General features: G+C 33.8%; 1 long non-coding RNA gene across 1 annotated transcript in view; it reads right to left on the bottom strand.

Annotated features, from left to right (window-relative positions):
* Positions 1-4,206: 4,206 nt before the first annotated feature.
* LOC122474999 overlaps positions 4,207-18,271 on the bottom strand; it is a 49,331-nt gene continuing 35,266 nt past the window's right edge. Inside the window, exon 3 of the long non-coding RNA XR_006295074.1 lies at positions 4,207-4,235. This is a non-coding gene — a long non-coding RNA (uncharacterized LOC122474999). The remainder of the gene's footprint in view (positions 4,236-18,271) is intronic.

An 18,271-nucleotide genomic window follows, 5' to 3' on the forward strand; every position in this document is an offset into this window, starting at 1 on the left:
ACTTCTTTAAATTGCAACAGTCGAAAGCACAACAGCTAAAATACTAAATTTCAAAAGCCCAAGTGATAAGAAATAAGTATTTTAAGCAAGTTAAAGACAGAAAGCATTTCAGTTTTATGTTTATATTCTTAGCTCTAAGCACGGTGAACCACAAAATAGTTGATCAATTTACTTAATAAATTAATAGGTTTGTTTTTCTATCTTGCAGAAAAGTAAGAAGCAGTACAGGATTGTCACCAAATCATTCTCACACTGTTATGACTCTTCTCTAATTTATTCCATACACTGAATGGCTGGTAAAATAAGGATGTCAAAGTTGTTCCTATTTATGTCTGATAGAATTACAGATTTCCTTAGAACACGACAGTAATAAAGGAATATCAGGCATTAAAATGACTAGCCAAATTAACTTTGTATAAAAACAAACCTCTATTCTACAGCCTTCGTTTGCAAAACTGACCACTATCCATAGGGAAACTTTTTTTTTTTTTTTTTTTTTTTTTTTACTATCTCAACCCAGCCTCTCACATCAATGGAAAACTAGTATTCTATACATCGGCTAATAAAGAAAGCAGGCTCTCCTTTAGCCAAAACAAACTTTATCTTTTTATTCCTCAATAAAGTAATTTCCTCCCTGAGCAGGAAGCATGGACTAAATGTTGACAGAAATTGCTCAGTTCAGTTCAACTTTAAGTAATGCGGTAGACTTAGAGCAAAAAGAAATTAAAATTTACTTCAGTCTCATCCAAACTTTATTGTGAAATGTGCAAATATAAAGGATAGTATAGAAAACTGAAGTGCATAATTTAATGAATTATAATAAACTAATTATTAAACTAACTAATTATAACAAACTACTCTGTAAGCACCACCAGGTTACAAAATAGAAGTTTGCCAACAGCCTACCCAATTACAACACCTTCCCTCCCACTCTGTCTGGGTGTTCATGGTAACACTTTCTTTGCCTTTTTTTTTTATAGTTTTACCACCTAAAAATGTATCACTAAATAATTTAATTCAGTTTTGCCTGTTGTGAACTTTATATAAATGGAACCATAAATATATATTTATTGGGTGTGACTTCTTTCATTCAGTGTTAGGCTTTTAAGATTTCTTTGTTGTTAAGTATATCTTTCATTCATTTTAATTGCTGTTAATAATCCAATGTATGAATATACTTTTATTTTTCTATTCTATTGATGATGCACATTTTGAGTATTTACAGTTTTGGCTATTATAAATAAAGATGCTATAGCATTTGTGCATAGATATCCTAATATAGCTAATCATGCCTTTTCTATGCTATATAATTAGAAGTGAATTGGTGGGTCTGAAAAAATATATATCCTTAACTTCACTAAGAAGAAAAACAATGAAAATAAAAAATAAATTTACCAATTGGTCATACCAGTTTAACTGGCTCTACTTAAAAAATTTCTTGAATTCTAAAGGTAAATTCCATCTAGTATTACATATTTCATATGGAAAGAAATGTTTAGTCTGACAAAAATTTCAAAAATAAAAGGCAAATGAAGTATTAATGCCTAAAGGAGACTCACAAATATTTTTACTTTTTTCTGATGAAAATACATGTTTTTCTCATAAAAGTGGCAAGAATGTACTAAGCACATTTATCTGAATTGTTAGTCAAGCAACAGTGTAACAGAAATAGAATATAATGCTTAGAATTTCATTTTATGAAATTCATTCTCTTAAAATATTACAAATATTGAAAATATTGTCCAACATGCAATTAAACAACCACTGTATGGGCTTATATATCATTTGGGCTCTTAATATGTAGCTTCCACTTTTATATTTATAAAATCTCAAGCAGGGGAAGCAGCTTTACACTAAAAACAGTAAATAAAAATGGTATTTTCTTTGACCTGGGAACTAGTGAATGGTTCTCCTGAATTTAAAAAAAAAAGAAATATTTTAATTGCTATATTTGATTATAATGCTTTACCACTTTGGCAGAATGTCTGAGGACAGATTACTAATAACTACATAAAAATATGGTTATTTTTAAACAAAAGAAAGTAAAAGGTTGCATTAAAAGTTAACGTGATCAAAAAAAAAGAAAGAAAAAAAGGAGGAAAAAAAATCCCATGCTTTGATTTATCACAAAACAAAATCCCTTTTCTTAATTTACATCAAAGTTTTTGGAACTAGTATATGAGAAATTTTTTAGAAAATATATGTCAAGGTCCTAAAGATGTCAATGGGAGAAGGTAGATTTAGTCTCTGCTGTCACACAGCCTGGAGTCTAAAGGGAAATGCAGAAGAGGAAAGAAACTGAGATGTTATGACAGAATAAAAAGGCACATTAAAAAGGGCACTTGATCAAGGAAGACCTGAAGGATTAAAAAAGGCATGATGGTGAAGGAAGCACAAGATGTGTTCCAGGAAGAGGAACAAAGGCCCCAAAATAGAAAAGGAACTATAGGAGGATCAGAAATTAGTATAAGCAACTTTGAACTCAGCTAGATATAAGTTGAAATCTCAATTCCTCCAATTAATAGTAACTTTGGTTAAGTCACTTGCCATTTCTATTTCTCCCTGTAAAATGGGGATAATAATATTTTTGTAAGAATCAGCTAAGATAATGTTTATAGAGCAAAAAATTGCTCCACAAAGGCAGATAGTAATTTCTGTAGCAGAATCAGATATTTTGGAGTTGGGTGGCCATTCATGTGAGGCAGGAATATGGAGATATAAGCAGTTTAAGTCATCAAGAGCGTATGGCCATACTAAATAATCCAGTCCTTAATGCTAAGAACAAGAGGGAGTGACACCAACGTATGTGTGTTTCAGAAAATATACTCAGGCCGTAGGAGAAATTATTGGAAGGGAAAAAAGGCAGAAAAACAAGTGGGGACCTAAATGAGATTTGTGGCTGCATAGATGGTAAGAATTGAATGTATTTAAAAGATACTGAAATGCAGGACATCCATTTCTGGCAGTATGACAGATGATGGCTAAAACTCTTAATCAACATACGTCAATAATTGTATATGTGTTTCTGTAGGTATACAGTGTGTGTGTGTGTGTATGTATATATTTTTCTTTACTATTTATTAAACTAGTTTTCCAGTAGGAAAGGAAAATGCAAATGCTCTGGGATCAGAAATGAAGTATGGACATGAATCCATTGAAGTTAGTAAGCAGTGAAGGTTAAAGGCTGCCCCGGGTGTGTCTACTGATCTTGAGTAACTTAGAGCTTAGATTTTAATTGCTGACACATGTGGGAGACAAAAGACAAAGCCTTGCTCTATATATCCACCCCTCACCAACCTCCACGTGGAACTTGGATTCATAAAGAGCTACTTTAAGAAAAAGGATAATCTAGAAAAAATACTGTGCAATATTATTATCATAGATGGATTTTTAAGGCAAAAACCCCATTGCTAGAAATGAAAAAGGTAATAATATAATAATAAATTCTTCAATTCATCAGGAAGATGCAATAATTTTAAACTTCTAAATAATAATATAGCTTCAAAATACATGAAGTGAAAATTTGACATCAAAATGAGATATTTCAACACTGTTTACAACTATTATACCAAGATGAAATAATCAGTAATGGTATAAAAGCCTTTAACAACACTATTAAACTAGGTTTTGTTTAACAAATAACACGTATGTGCAAAACAAATGTTAAGAACTGTGTACCCAACTTCTGTGATAAACTTACCATTTAAAGAATACATTGAACATGTTGCTTCATAAATTCTTGAAGAATATAGAGTCAATATACACTGATAAAAACTGTTAATTCTAAATTATTTCATGGCTAAATTGCTAAAATTTAGTACGTTTGTAAATCAAACCCAAAAATATGTTAAACATTTTTAAATCATACATTGCATAAACAACTCATGGGTCAAAGCAAATTTTTTAACAGAAATTAGAAAATATTTAGACCTAATTAGTATTATTACTAATATTGCAAATCTTATGGGATGCAACCAAAAAAACTGTCAAAAGGAAATCTATAGCCTTTTATATTGATCTCAGAATTTAAAACTTTGAAAATTAATTACTTATTCAACTTAAGAAGTTAGAAAATGCTTAAAAAACTGAAAAGTACAAAAAGGAAGTATCAGAAATTAATGAAATATAAATTGACTGTATTAACAAAGCTGTAAGTTAAACTGTAAGAAAGAAGATAAGATAGAGGTAAATTATCACTACTTCCTCTTACCTTATCTTAGATGTCCTGAAGCTGTCTGTAAAGCAAGAAAAATAAATAAGTGTTACGTATTAGAAAGGAAGAAACAAAACTGTCATAAATAGCAAATGACATGATTATCCACATGAAAAGCTCAAAAGGCCAATTATTAGAATTAAAGAGTTTAGCAACTTATTATATATAAGTATTCCATGTTCAGTATGGAGATGCAATAATGTGAAATTGTCCATTCTACACAAACATATTTATACTTACAACACAAATTTAATGAAAACTCAACATGATTTTTGATAGGGTATGACAATTAAAAAATATCTATATATACACACATACATTTACATATGCATACATACAGGAAACAGGAAAAAAAGGACATTCTTGAAGCAAAGCAAGAATGGTGGACTTGCTCTATTTGGATATCCAGACTTACACTAAAGCCACAGATTTCACGGTATGATTTTGGCACAAGCTTAGAAAATATACCAGCAAAAGACAGCCAAGGAGTAGACCCACCAATGTATTATAAAAACATGACTCAAAATGGGGAAACTGACATATTGTGCAATCAATGATAACTGAATAATCAGTTTCTAATTGTAAAAAAAAAAATTGCCTCTTACATCACACCATACACAAAATTCAATCCCAGATGGGTTAAAATCTTAAACGTTGAAGAAATATTTTAAAATTTTACAACAAATTATAGGATATCTCTGATTTTGGGGGTGTAAATTAATTTCTTAAATGAGACACAAAATCACTTAATATAAAAAAAAAAAAGGACTGGGGCGCCTGGTGGCGCAGTCGGTTAAGCGTCCGACTTCAGCCAGGTCACGATCTCGCGGTCCGTGAGTTGGAGCCCCGCGTCAGGCTCTGGGCTGATGGCTCAGAGCCTGGAGCCTGTTTCTGATTCTGTGTCTCCCTCTCTCTCTGCCCCTCGCCCATTCATGCTCTGTCTCTCTCTGTCCCAAAAATAAATAAACGTTGAAAAAAAAATTAAAAAAAAAAAGGACTACCTAATTTACATTAAAATTAACAACTGATCAAAAGAAAGAACTCTTCTGTTGATTACAAATATGTAAGAAAGAGCCACTATTTGGTGGAATAAGATTTGCACATTCATAACTCGAAAATAATGTTAATCCACATATATATGGGACTTCACTATAACATTCGCTAAGAAATGGCAAACAACCTAATGGCAAAATGGACAGAGACACCTGGGTAGTTCAGTCGGTTAAGTGTCCTACTCTTGATTTTGGCTCTGGTCATGATCTCACAGTTTATGAGATTGAGCCTTACATCGGATGCTTGGGATTCTCTCTCCCTCTCTCTCTGGCCCTCCCCCGCTTGCTCGCTCTCTCTCACTCAAAATAAATAAACTTAAAAAAAGAAAGAAAAATGGACAAAAATATGGACACATTTATTTCACAGAAAACAAATTGCCAACAATAAATAAAAATATATCCACCTACACTAAATTTCAGAGAAATTAAAATTAAACCACAGCACACCTACTATATTAATAAAAATAAATGTCTTAAAAAAGCAAATGTTGGCCAGGATATGTACAATAAGAACTCTAAACACTGCAAGCAGGAGTTTAAAATTTTAATCTATACCCTGGAAAATAACTTAGCATTAACTTGTAAAGTTGGAAATATGCATGTACTACAATCCATAAATTAAGACACTTGTTCATGTCATGTGAATGGAGAGTATGTACAATTTCATAGGAGCATTATAATAAAGGACAAATTAAAACACAAATGACCACTATTAAGCTGTTATATATTTATAAAATGTTATACTGTTATACTTCACAAATTTGAAGTTAACTACTTCTACACGCGATAAGATGGACAAATCTCAAGTCATAGTGTTAAGTGAAAAAAGCAAGTTGTTGAAAGCATACATTAGAAGACCATTTTTATAGAATTCAAAACCAGGCATTGTTAAACATGTTGTTGGGGGATACACAGAAGAAGACAATGATGAACACAGCCTTTAGAATAGTAACTAACTCTGGGGGAGAACTAGGATGCTCTACAGACAAACACAAAGTGAAATTCAACACAAACTAACAGTGACTTTATTATTTAATTTGAGTGATGGGTTTATGGGTTTAATTTTATGATTATACTTTATATATCTGTGCTGAAAATATGCAACATTCATCATTAACATTTTAAATGAAGCTCAGGTTGAAATGACAGTATTTGTTAATTTGAAAACGGTAAGGAAGAGAAAAGAGCAAAGGAGTCCCATGCTGGTGAAGTGAGCCACTGAGTGGATGCTATGGTTTTTTAATGAGAGGAAGAGGATCAGAACTGGGAGGTGTGAGTGAGAGAGGGGAAAGAATGTGATGAATTAAGTTTTGGACTATTTAGATTCAGCTACCTGCAGTACATCTTAGTAAAATGTTGGAGGTCAATTTTGATGTAGGACTTCATATGGAAAGAGAAGTCTGGGCTTTACATAGATGGTTTTAGGAATCACTGGCATAATAGGTTGGCTCTGAGGTCACAGAAATGAATGAAATTACCTGGGGGGTGAGGATGGAAGTTAAGTAGTAGAAGAATAGAGAAGAGGGCTGGTATGTATCTTTACAGATGTCAGAAGTTGGAAATACCAGGAAGTTTAGGAAGTAAAGGATTAATAGATATAAGCCCATGAACTGAAATTGATGTATGATTAATTATGCCAATTCTTCTGTGAGTTCCAGAATACATAGGCGACTGGTGCAGAGAAATGTACTGCACAGGAATCTTTACAATTCCTGGTTTTAGACTGGCTGCAGCAAAACCCCAAATAAAGCTCTTGCTCCTTGATGTGGCCTGTTAGCAAAAGATCAGCTCTCATTTTTTTTTAACACCAGAGCCTAGAGAATTCCAAAATGTTCCACTCTCACTCTTCTGTCTGCCTAACTGAAGCAAACTGTGACAGTGTGAGCCATTTATGGAGAGGCCCAGGTAGGAAGAAGTTGAGAGAGCCTACAGGACCTACAGGCCTTGGTCATATAGCCACAACAAAATGAATTCTGTCTAAGCTTGAATGAGCTTGGAAGTAGATTCATCCCAAGACGACCTTCCAGATGAGAACCCAGCCCTGCTGACATCTGAAGTGAAGTCCAATGAGAGCCAGAGAAGAAAAGCAAACTAATCCATGTCCAAAATCCTGTCCCACAGAAACTGTGAGATGATAAATATGTACTGTTTAAAGTGCTAAGTTTGTAGTAATTTGTTACACATCAACAGAAAACAAATATAAGGGTGCCTGGGTGGCTCAGTTAATTGAGCATACAACTCTTGATTTCAGCTCAGGTCATGATCTCACAGTTCATGGGAAGAGTCTGCATCAGTGCTATCTGCAATGACAGCAAGAGGTCTGCTTGGGATTCTCCTTCTCTCTCTGACCCTCCCCTGCTCATGCTGTGTGTATGTGTGTCTCTCTCTCTCTCAAAACAAATAAATAAATAAACATTTAAAAAAGCATTCATACTATTGTGTGTGTGTATTGCATATATTCATCAAGGCCTCTGGGCACAGTGGGGAAAAGAAAAAGAAAAAGATGGCAGGTATATTTCTGTAGGAAGATTTTTTTTTCCCCTGAAAGCTTAATGGTTAGGAAGAACCATCTTTCTCATCAAAGATTGTATATATTAAAGTAGGAAGTCCCCATTCAGATAAGGTGAATGAGTCAGAAACATCCATTTGTGAATGAGCAAAGAAGGAGTGCTGGAACTTTACTTACAGATTGTACCACTTACTCTCTGAGCTTTCCATTTGATCCTTTTGAGTCTGTGCTCCTAACTTATGTGTCTCTCTTCTAAGACAGGCATTCGTAGCTTGTAAGAGGCAGTAGCTAATGGCAGTGCTCTCCTGGTTGAAGCCCAACTTATAGTGAGTAACATTTCTCCCTAGTTTAAAATGCTACAAAGCCTAAATTGGGCTGGTTAGGTAAACAAAAATAGCTGTTTTTCTATGCCTCTGACATCAATGACTGATGATTACTTTTACAAATTGTTTCAAATGCATAACCAAATAATAAAACCCTGGAAAGCTTGGGAAACAAACAAAAGTTATATTAGGAATTCTTTAATACTAAATGGTATTTAATATTAATAATAAGGAACTATTCATATCAGGCACAAAAGAATATAAACCTGGACCTCACAAAATCTTAGTAAAAAGAAATTCTCAATGAAATATTGGGCATCTTAAATACCTTTCTTTTTCATGTATCTTTCATTGATGATACAAAGAACTCATTAAAGGTCAGCCATTCTTTTTGAGGTCTCCATAGTAACTGTGATCTTAGCCACATCTTTGATTTAGAACATCAAAATGTCAGAATTGATATCAAACTCATGAACACCAGATAAGGGCATTTGGTACCATATTTGATGCAATATCAAAAGTACTTACTTGTTTGTACTTGTGTGTTCATACGGTTCCTAGCTTTCTTTTTATGTCTTCTCTCATAAGGGACATAACTTGAAAATCTTAACATATTGCCAATGGAGAACTTATCAATAGGCTGAAATATACCAGAACAGCTGAAGAAGGAACAGATAAACTCAAGAGGAAGCCTCCAAAGCTGATTTTTACAAGGCAGGAGAAGCTTATTGGTTGAACCATTACATGAGAGTCCTACAAATTAGGAGTGTGCAATGTGATCCTGGAAAGACATTTTAGTAATAGAGGTTAAGACAGATGAATATTACAAAGATAAGAGAATGACAATATTCAGTGGAAAAATAGAAGAACAACCAGAGGAATAAATGCAGAAGGATTATATTAGTAAATGAAGTTGGGAGCTGCCCTAAGAGTATAACAGGTGGGAGAAACATCAGACCTTGAAGGGAGCAGAATCCCTTTGAACTACTTATAGTTGGTGACCTCAAAGGCTAGTAAAGTCAGGAGACAGCCTCAGCTTTAACACAGCTGCTCTCTGGCATTATTAATGGCATGAGAATGGATCTGGGAATTGGTAAAATAGTAACAGCTAAACCAACAGTTAAAAAATAGAAGTCTGCAAGTCATGAAGCCTATCCATCAATTATGTAAGAAAGGTACCTTCTTATTAGGAATGAAGACGAGACAAAAATCCTCAGCTCATATTAATCTCAACGACTCTGTCTTTAACTCTAGTTCATTTTGATGTAAACCCAGCCTAGAGTGAGTTTCCAGCTTATGCTGAGAATCCATGTTGGGATTCAGCTCATTTCTCCCTAAACCTTACCGCTCAGCTGCATAAGGGGACCGACCACTCTGGGTAGATGAGAAAAAAAAAGGTAGGATGAGGTTTACAATGATCCAAGCACTGAAAACAACTCTTTCCACTTGTCTGTTATGTATAATCATACGATTTGCCCTAAGGAAAAAAAAAGAGAGAAGAGTATGCTGCTTTTTCAGTGATTAAGCTCAACCTGCTAAGTAGCTGTCATAAAAAATAAAAATAAAAATAAATTTAAAAAAAGCTATTTCAGGGATCAGGAAAATTATTATTCTGGGGACCAGTGTATCTCAAACCTTAGTATATATAACGATCACCTAGGGACCTTGTTAGAACAAGGATCTGGCCCCTATGCTCAGAGGGTCTCTTGGCAGTGATTATCAGTGATGGTTTTTTCCCTATCCAGTCCACACCAAATCCTTACTATGAGGCTTGGGTAGACAAAGTTATCTGTAGGAAATTCTGGATCTCTCTCTTTTTTCAAACATATCTCAGTAGATGCTAAAAAGGCAATATTATTATGAATCAGTACATTGGCCTTACTAACATGTTTATTTAAATTAAAAACTTTCATACAACTGCTTTAGCATCTTACTCAAAGATGCTAAATATTATAAAACTTTTCTAAGATTGCTTGGCTTTATGTTTTTAGTGGGATAATTTAAGCTGGTTTCTTCCAAAATTTCCCCACATTTCGGAGGGGAAAGAGGTGTCAATACTTATTGGGTATCTACCCCATGCCAGGCATAGCACTAGTCACTTATTTAAAGGATTTTATTTAAATTATTTATTTACTTAATCCCCACAATAGCCCTCATGAAATAGGACTATTCTCATCCTCATTTTATAAATGATGTAACTAAGATACAGAGAGACTGTAAAACTACATTGCTAAAAAAGCAAATAAACTGAGATTTGAATCTTATTTCTATTTTGGCACATAATTTGTCTCACTTTCTGAAATGCTTTAAACTGCAAATTACCCAGTGGTCATTATGCTTACACTTCCAACATCTTTTCTACCTTAAAAGGTAGGAAATCCCCCAATTTATATTAAATAATTATTTTATCTGTTCCCAGACTCAGAGCTGGGAGAAGACAATATTGCTTTTCTTGTTCTTTTTCTTTTATTGTTCACTGACAATCTAGACAAATTAAAGTACACATGAAAATTTCTGTTCCCCACAAAAGCGGGTCAACAGTTCATTTGTTCCAAGCTTAATAACTGTTATCACCACACTCCTTAATCTATTTAAAATATCCTCTAGGAATAATGAATGAGAAAACTTTCTAAGACACCATTTCATATGTTAAAGCCAAATTTCTGCTATTTAGGAATAAAGTTGCTTTCAAATGGATCGTAAAAATGTGTCTTCTTTAGACATAATACATTTATTAAAGAGACTTGTGTATTTCCATTAAAAAAAAAGATAGAAATATTCACCCCATTACAAATTAACAAGACCTTCCAAGAAGATTGAGGCTATTTTCTATGTTCTCAGCTACCTCCAGTTTCTTAATCTATTCATGTATTCAACAAAACTTTTCTTACTGTGTGTTCAGCATAAAGAATACAGTTGGGCACCTTTTGGGATGAGCACTGGGTGTTGTATGGAAACCAATTTGTCAATAAATTTCATATATTAAAAAAAAAAAGAATACAGTTGGTAAACAAAAGTGATCAGATGTCATCTCTACTTTCATGAAACCTGAAGGCCTTTCATGAAATCTGTGATCATCACTAGATTCACCTAAATTTCTATGCAAATTGTAGTGATAGAAAAACTAAAGCAAATTTATGAAAGTTTTTAATTTCAATAGAAATGTTAATAAGGCCAAATCACTGATCCATAACAATACTACCTTTTAACATCATAAATTTATATGTTAATTGTGTGATTCAATCATAAAACTAAGATTTTCATGGCATTTTTTTTCCCTTTGGGGTAGTTTCAAGTTTCACATAATTGTAGTAATATTGAATCTAGTAACATTAACAGAAGGAATGAGCTGTTAGATATTTTACATAGTACAATTTCTACCTTTAATTTACTGACTAGAATTTCTTTAATTTTTTTCATGTTTATTTATTTTTGAGAGACAGAGAGAGAGAGACAGAGACACAGAGTACAAGTGGGGGAGGGGCAGAGAGAGAGGGAGACACAGAATATGAAGCAAGCTCCACGCTCTGCACTGTCAGCACAGAGCCCATCGTGGGGCTTGAAGCCATGAACCCTGAGATGGTGACCTGAGGTGAAGTCAGATGCTTAACCAACTAAGCCACCCAGGCGTCCCTGATTAGAAACTGAGATAAATATGATTACATTGCTTATTTTTATGTCTTTAAATATACAGATTTTTTTCACAAGAGGGTTTTGTTTTTAAGTTTATCTATTTATTTGAAAGAGAGAAAGCATGAGCAGGGGAGGAGCAGAGAGAGAGGGGGAAAGAATCCCAAGCAGGCCCTGCATTGTCAGTGTGGAGCTCAATCTCACAAACCCATGAGGTCATGACCTGAGCCAAAATTAAGAACCTGACGCTTAATTTACTGAGCCACTGAGGCACCCCTACAAGAAAGAGTTTTTAATCATCTACTTCAAAGTTAACCATCTTCCTATGCAATTCTTTTGTCTCTTCCTTTCAAATACTACCCTGTTAATATTTATCTTTCATCCCTACAAAAAAAGTTACCATTCTGGTGATCATTAATCAGAGTGTCAACTCTCTTTGATAAAGATCTTATAAAAATACATTTGACACAGGCACCAAGAACATGCAATGAGGAAAGGAGTCTCTCAACAAATGGTGTTAGGAAAACTGGACAGCCACATGCACAACAATGAAACTGGATCACTATCTTACACCATATACAAAAATCAACTCAAAATGGACTAAAGATGTGAATATAAAACCTGAATCCATAATACTCCTAGAAAAAAACATATAGGATAAGGTCCTTAACTCTGGTTTTGGCAATTTTTTTTTTATTTAACCACAAAAACATAGTCAACAAAAGGAAAAAAATAAAACTGTGACTATATCAAACTAAAAATCTTCTGTACAGCAAAGGACCATCAGCAAATTGGAAAGGCTACCTATTGAATGGGAAAAAAATATTTGCAAATCATAAAGGGATTAATATCCAAAATATATAAAGAATTCATACAACTTAAACAGATTGTTGAAAAAAGCTCAAACAATCCAATTTGAAAATGGGAAAATGATCTGAATAGACACTTCCAAAGGGTACACAAATGGCCAACAGGTACATGAAAAGTGTTTAACATCACTAATCATCAGGGAAATGTAAATCAAAACCACAATGAGATATCACCTCATACCTGTTAGAATGACTATTATTAAAAAAGACAAAAAAGATGTTGGCAAGGATGTATAGAAAGGGGAATCCTTTTTCACTATTGATGGGAATGTAAATTGGTGTAGTCACTATGGAAAATAGTATGGAGGTTCTTCAAAAAATGAAAAATGAATTACCATTTGATCCAGCAATTCCATTTCTGGGTATTTATCTGAAGAAAATGGTATCACTAACTGAAAAAGATATTTGTACCCACATGTTTTCTGCAGTGGTATTTATAATAGCCAAGACATGGTAACAACCTAAGTGTCCATCAACAGATGAATGGATGAATATATTTATATAAATAAGATTCCGCCATAAAAAAGAAGGAAATCCTGCCATTTATAATAACATGAATGGATCTCAAGGGCATTATGCCATGTGAAACTGAGACAGAAAGACAGGTAGAACAGAATGGTCACCGCCAGAGACAGGGGGTGAAGGGATGGGCACAATGTGTGAAGGTGGTCAAAGGTACAAACTTCCAGTTATAAGGTAAAGAGGTCCTGGGGATGTAATATACAGCATGGTCACTGCAGTTAATAATATACTTTAATGATGCTAGGATAGTAAATCTTAAAGATTCTCATTACAGAAAAAAAATTATAAATATGTCATGATGGATGTTAATTAAACTTATTGTGGTACTCATTTCATAATATATATTACATATAAATATATAATTGACATATACTATACAACATATATATCATGTTATATAGTATATATTATATATTAAACTATTATATTGTACAACCAAAACTGAGATAATGTTATATATCAATTAATTTTCCCTAGAAATGCATTTAAAGCTATCTGTAGTGACTCTCTAAAACAGAGTAAAGCAAGGGCAGATAGGTTAAAAGCACAACATTTTGTAATTGCATTAAATAATATAAATATATAAAAAATGAAATTTGATTAAGTGTCCATTAAAATACTTATTAAGATTGTCGGAGCACCTGGGTGTCTCAGTCGGTTAAGCATCTGACTTTGGCTCAGGTTATGATCTCACGTTTCATGAGTTCGAGCCCTTTATTGGTCTCTGTGCTGACAGCTCAGAGCCTGGAGCCTGCTTCGGATTCTGTCTTTCCCTCTCTCTCTGTCCCTCTCCTCCTGGTGCTCCGTCTCTCTCAAAAATGAATAAATGTTAAAAAAAATTTAAATACTTATTAAGATTATAATGGGCACATAAAAATACTTAAAACATTTTAAAAAATGAGATGAGAATCATTAATTTAAACTACCTAAAACAATGAAAAGAAACTGCAATGGAACATCAAAGTATAGAACTGACTTGAGTCTCCCTAACATTACACTGATTTCTATCATCTGGCTTAATAAAAGGAACTTTTTATGCACTGAGTAATAGATGTGTCCTTGTTGTTTATTACCTGTGAAATAGAGATGCATTTTAAACTGCCCATGTTTTCACAGAGGAAAGCAAATTTCTTCTCCACTTTCCCAGAAAGGAAAAGTGTAAGAGGAATGCTTTTAATTTTTCTCCCTCCTTCCTTTTTCCTTCCTTCACTGACTGGAGTCACTTACATGAGGGATGAGTTTAAAAGAAAAGTTGAATGTACTTTTTGTACTTTTGCAGAGCCATACCCTTCTGACACATGCATTTGTTTCTACTTTCTACACTACAGTTAAGCTCTTAAGAGCAGCCTCTATCCCTCTGGGGGCATCTGTTCTTATCCATTCAAATCTGATAAATTAATTTAGCTAACTCATTTGGTCACAGATCAAAATTCTCTCTGATAAACTTTATCCATAATAAAATTAACATTTTGTGCTCCATTTGTCAGTTCTCAAGGAATTACAAACTCAGAAGAAAGAGACAAATATGAGTCTCATATATTGAACCTCTACCTTAAAATTCTTCTATTATTTATATATTCAATGTAGGGACATTAGGGAAGTCTATTTCTTTATAGAAGAATTCTGAATAATTTTTAGGCAACTTCAAGCACAAAATTCATTAAATGGTGTGGGCTTATGAAGAAGATGATAGATCTATAAAAATGTGAGTTTAGTGTAAATTTCAAGAATAATAAGAATCATAGATACAAATAAGGAGAACAAGAAATGATAGTCATTTTCAACATAATTTTCAATACTAAGTTATCCAGTGTATTAAGAATTGACACATTAAGCTTATGCAGAATCGATCAAAATGTTCAAATCTGTATTACTGTAGGAGAAACACTACTAAGTTTTAAGTTAATTATTTAGTCATAACTGATTTAGTTTAGTTTTTGCTTATAGTTCTTTTGGTTTAAGTGCTTCACTATGATCATCATGCTCAAAATTTTTTTTCCTTCCATGGGTTAAAAAATTCTGTGTGCCTGTGTGTGTGTGGTGTACATGTGAGCATGTGCACACACACACACACACACACACACACACACAAACAAGAATTTACAGTTGACTCTTTAAGAGTTTTTTGCGGTGGAGAAGGTCTTTCCCTGGAAAAGCATGCTTTCTAACCTTTAAATTATTGAATAGAATATTCGTGAACTTCCTTGAGTGGCTTTAAGTTTAACTTTATACCACAGTAGAAGCAGAACTATAAGCAAAGTAATCATACCCACATAACAAACATTTCCTTCCTCATCATCCAAAAACTAGTGTTCCTCTTACCCCTAAAGAACAAAATTTTAGTATTTCCTCATACATATTTATTCACAAGAATGTTATGGATACCTATATACAAAGTATCTATACATATATACACATGGTACTTTTTGTTCCACACTCTCATTTGCATGTACACGTGTACACACTATACACACAGGGATACACTGCTCCTTTTTCCGTGGTAAGCATTAAATGCACAAACAACTATAAGGAAACTAATCAATTAAGTTCCAAGAGTTTGCATACAATAATTTCCTTTTCAATTGAGCTTTTGTTAAGATAGTCCTTGGTCTACTGCTCTTTGTTCAATTATACCTTCAAATTTCAAACACGTTAAAATTAAAATATGTTGTTTGGAATATTTCTCTATTTGCTCACTGGGTGACCCACGACTTCACCAACTCTGTATACTCTGAGCTCATAGATAGATGGATACATAGATAGATAATAGATATGTAGACATAGGTAGATAGATATTGAATACTGAAATATTTGTATTGATATTTATACTGAATATTGAGTATTTATATATTGAATATATATTTATAAATAAATGTCAATACATATTCAATATATAAATATATTGAAATATATTCAATATTCAGATAGATATGTAGACATAGGTAGGTAGATACTGAATACTGAATATATTTCAATATATATTTCAATATATATTTTCAATATTCAGTATCTACCTACCTATGTCTACATATCTATCTGTCTACCTAACTACCTATCTACTGAACTATTTATCTTGCTGCCTGCTGGATGCCTCCAACATATCTAAAATTGAATATCTGAAGTCAACATGCCTAAAACTGAATTTGGATCTTTGCTTTCACACATGCTAACCTTATTTATGTTCCTTATCTCAGAAAGGGCATCTCCACACAAACCAGAGATCTTGCTTTCATCCTAGTTACTTTTCTCTCTGTACTTCATCCTTTGCTTCATATCTAATTAGTCATATTCTGTTTGTCAATAGATCATCAGTTCTCACCAGATTTTAACAGCAGTTTCTTGATTTCCAATATGTTCTTCCTGAAACCTCTACCAATCTACCCTCCATTTTAGTGTCAAAACCATCTTTATAACATGGAAATATGATCATGTCGATCCTCACAGAGTTATGGGGATTATCCCACTTCTGACATCACTATGATATGGAAAAATAATTTAGTAACTTAAGGGCATGAACACTCTTATCCTCTTATCTAGAGCTCTTCAAATTATACCATAAAGTGATACTGTAAAAGAAGAGTAGACTGGTCAGTATGAAAGGCATTCCTCTAATGCATGTTTTGGTTTAAGGATGAAAACTAGTTGCTGCTTTTGCTGTTTAGTGGAAGGAAATAATTGAGGCCCTCTTGAGTCAGCAATTGTGCAATACTGTCCTGACTATTTTGGGCCCTGATTTCTACAACTTGATATAACGCTATAGTTTGCAAATCTTCACTTCACCAATAAAGTGCCAATCTATTTAACTTCACATAGCTGATTCATTTCAACATAATTCCTGAGCAAGGTGGCCTAGATCTCTTGCATGTAACATCCTCTCTCTTCATATCAGAGCTCAGCATGTAGGAGGCAAATGTGCTGAGGGGCAGTCCTCCAACAACCGCTCTTCCAACATGAAGCTGTTATCAGCAACAGAACCAAGCAGAGGAAGCAAGTTTTCAAGATCACACCAGCATCCTAGTCCCCAGTCAGGCCTCTGTGGTTTTAAAAACTACAAATTCTGCCAACAGCAAAGATTACATATCCTGTTTTTCTTTTTTACTATGACCTTCTAGTTTATTCCCCAAATCCAATATCTGTCAGTTCCTTATTCCCAATGATCACCAAAGGTGAAAGTCAAACATTCTCTGCTTTACCAAATGATATGTAGATTCCCATCTAAGTCACACCCTATTCCTTTGACACACTTCAACCTCAACTGTTCCTTTACTCTCACCTTTTCCCAATCTTGTCAATTCATTTTTCTACACCATCAAACACATTCCCATATTCTTCCTTTTATAGACACTTGGCTTTACCTTTGATGTGATCATTTTCTTAATGACCCCTCACTAAACAATTCCTAGGGAGTTGCAAATCTTTTTCAAAAAAATCTTTCAAATTCTATACTACTATTCTAAATCATTTCTGAGCCTCTTATTTTGTCCATCATTTGTCTTATAGTTTCAGTTGTCATCCTATTGCACTCAAGACCCAATCACGTCATGCTATCAATAACTTTCTAGATTCCCAGATATATATTTACTTGACTATTTTAATATACAAATTTTTATTTATTTTTTTAAAAAAATTTAACGTTTATTTATTTTTGAGACAGAGAGAGACAGAGCATGAACGGGGGAGGGTCAGAGAGAGGGAGACACAGAATCTGAAACAGGCTCCAGGCTCCGAGCTGTCAGCACAGAGCCCGACGCGGGGCTCGAACTCAGGGACTGCGAGATCATGACCTGAGCCGAAGTCGGCCGCCCAACCGACTGAGCCACCCAGGTGCCCCAATACACAAATTTTTAATGTCTATATGTGTTCCATTTTTTCTAAAATAAATTGAACTTACAGTATTATCAGGATTTTCTTTAATAACAGTATGTGTAACAGGTAATCTACATCTTTTTTTTTAATCCAGTCTAATGATTTACTTCATTTCTATCATCCCGTTACTGATAATCATGTCTAATCTCTAAGCCTACAGCTCATTCTGTCCCTGTCATTCACCTTCTACTTAGGTGAGACCTGATTTAGGTAGTGATCAGTTACAAGTGGACTCAGTCGTATGTCAGGAATGAGATAAAGGCCTAAGAATTGAATTGCAGGGACAG

Source organism: Prionailurus bengalensis, chromosome A1, assembly GCF_016509475.1.
Source record: "Prionailurus bengalensis isolate Pbe53 chromosome A1, Fcat_Pben_1.1_paternal_pri, whole genome shotgun sequence".
Taxonomy (NCBI): domain Eukaryota; kingdom Metazoa; phylum Chordata; class Mammalia; order Carnivora; family Felidae; genus Prionailurus; species Prionailurus bengalensis.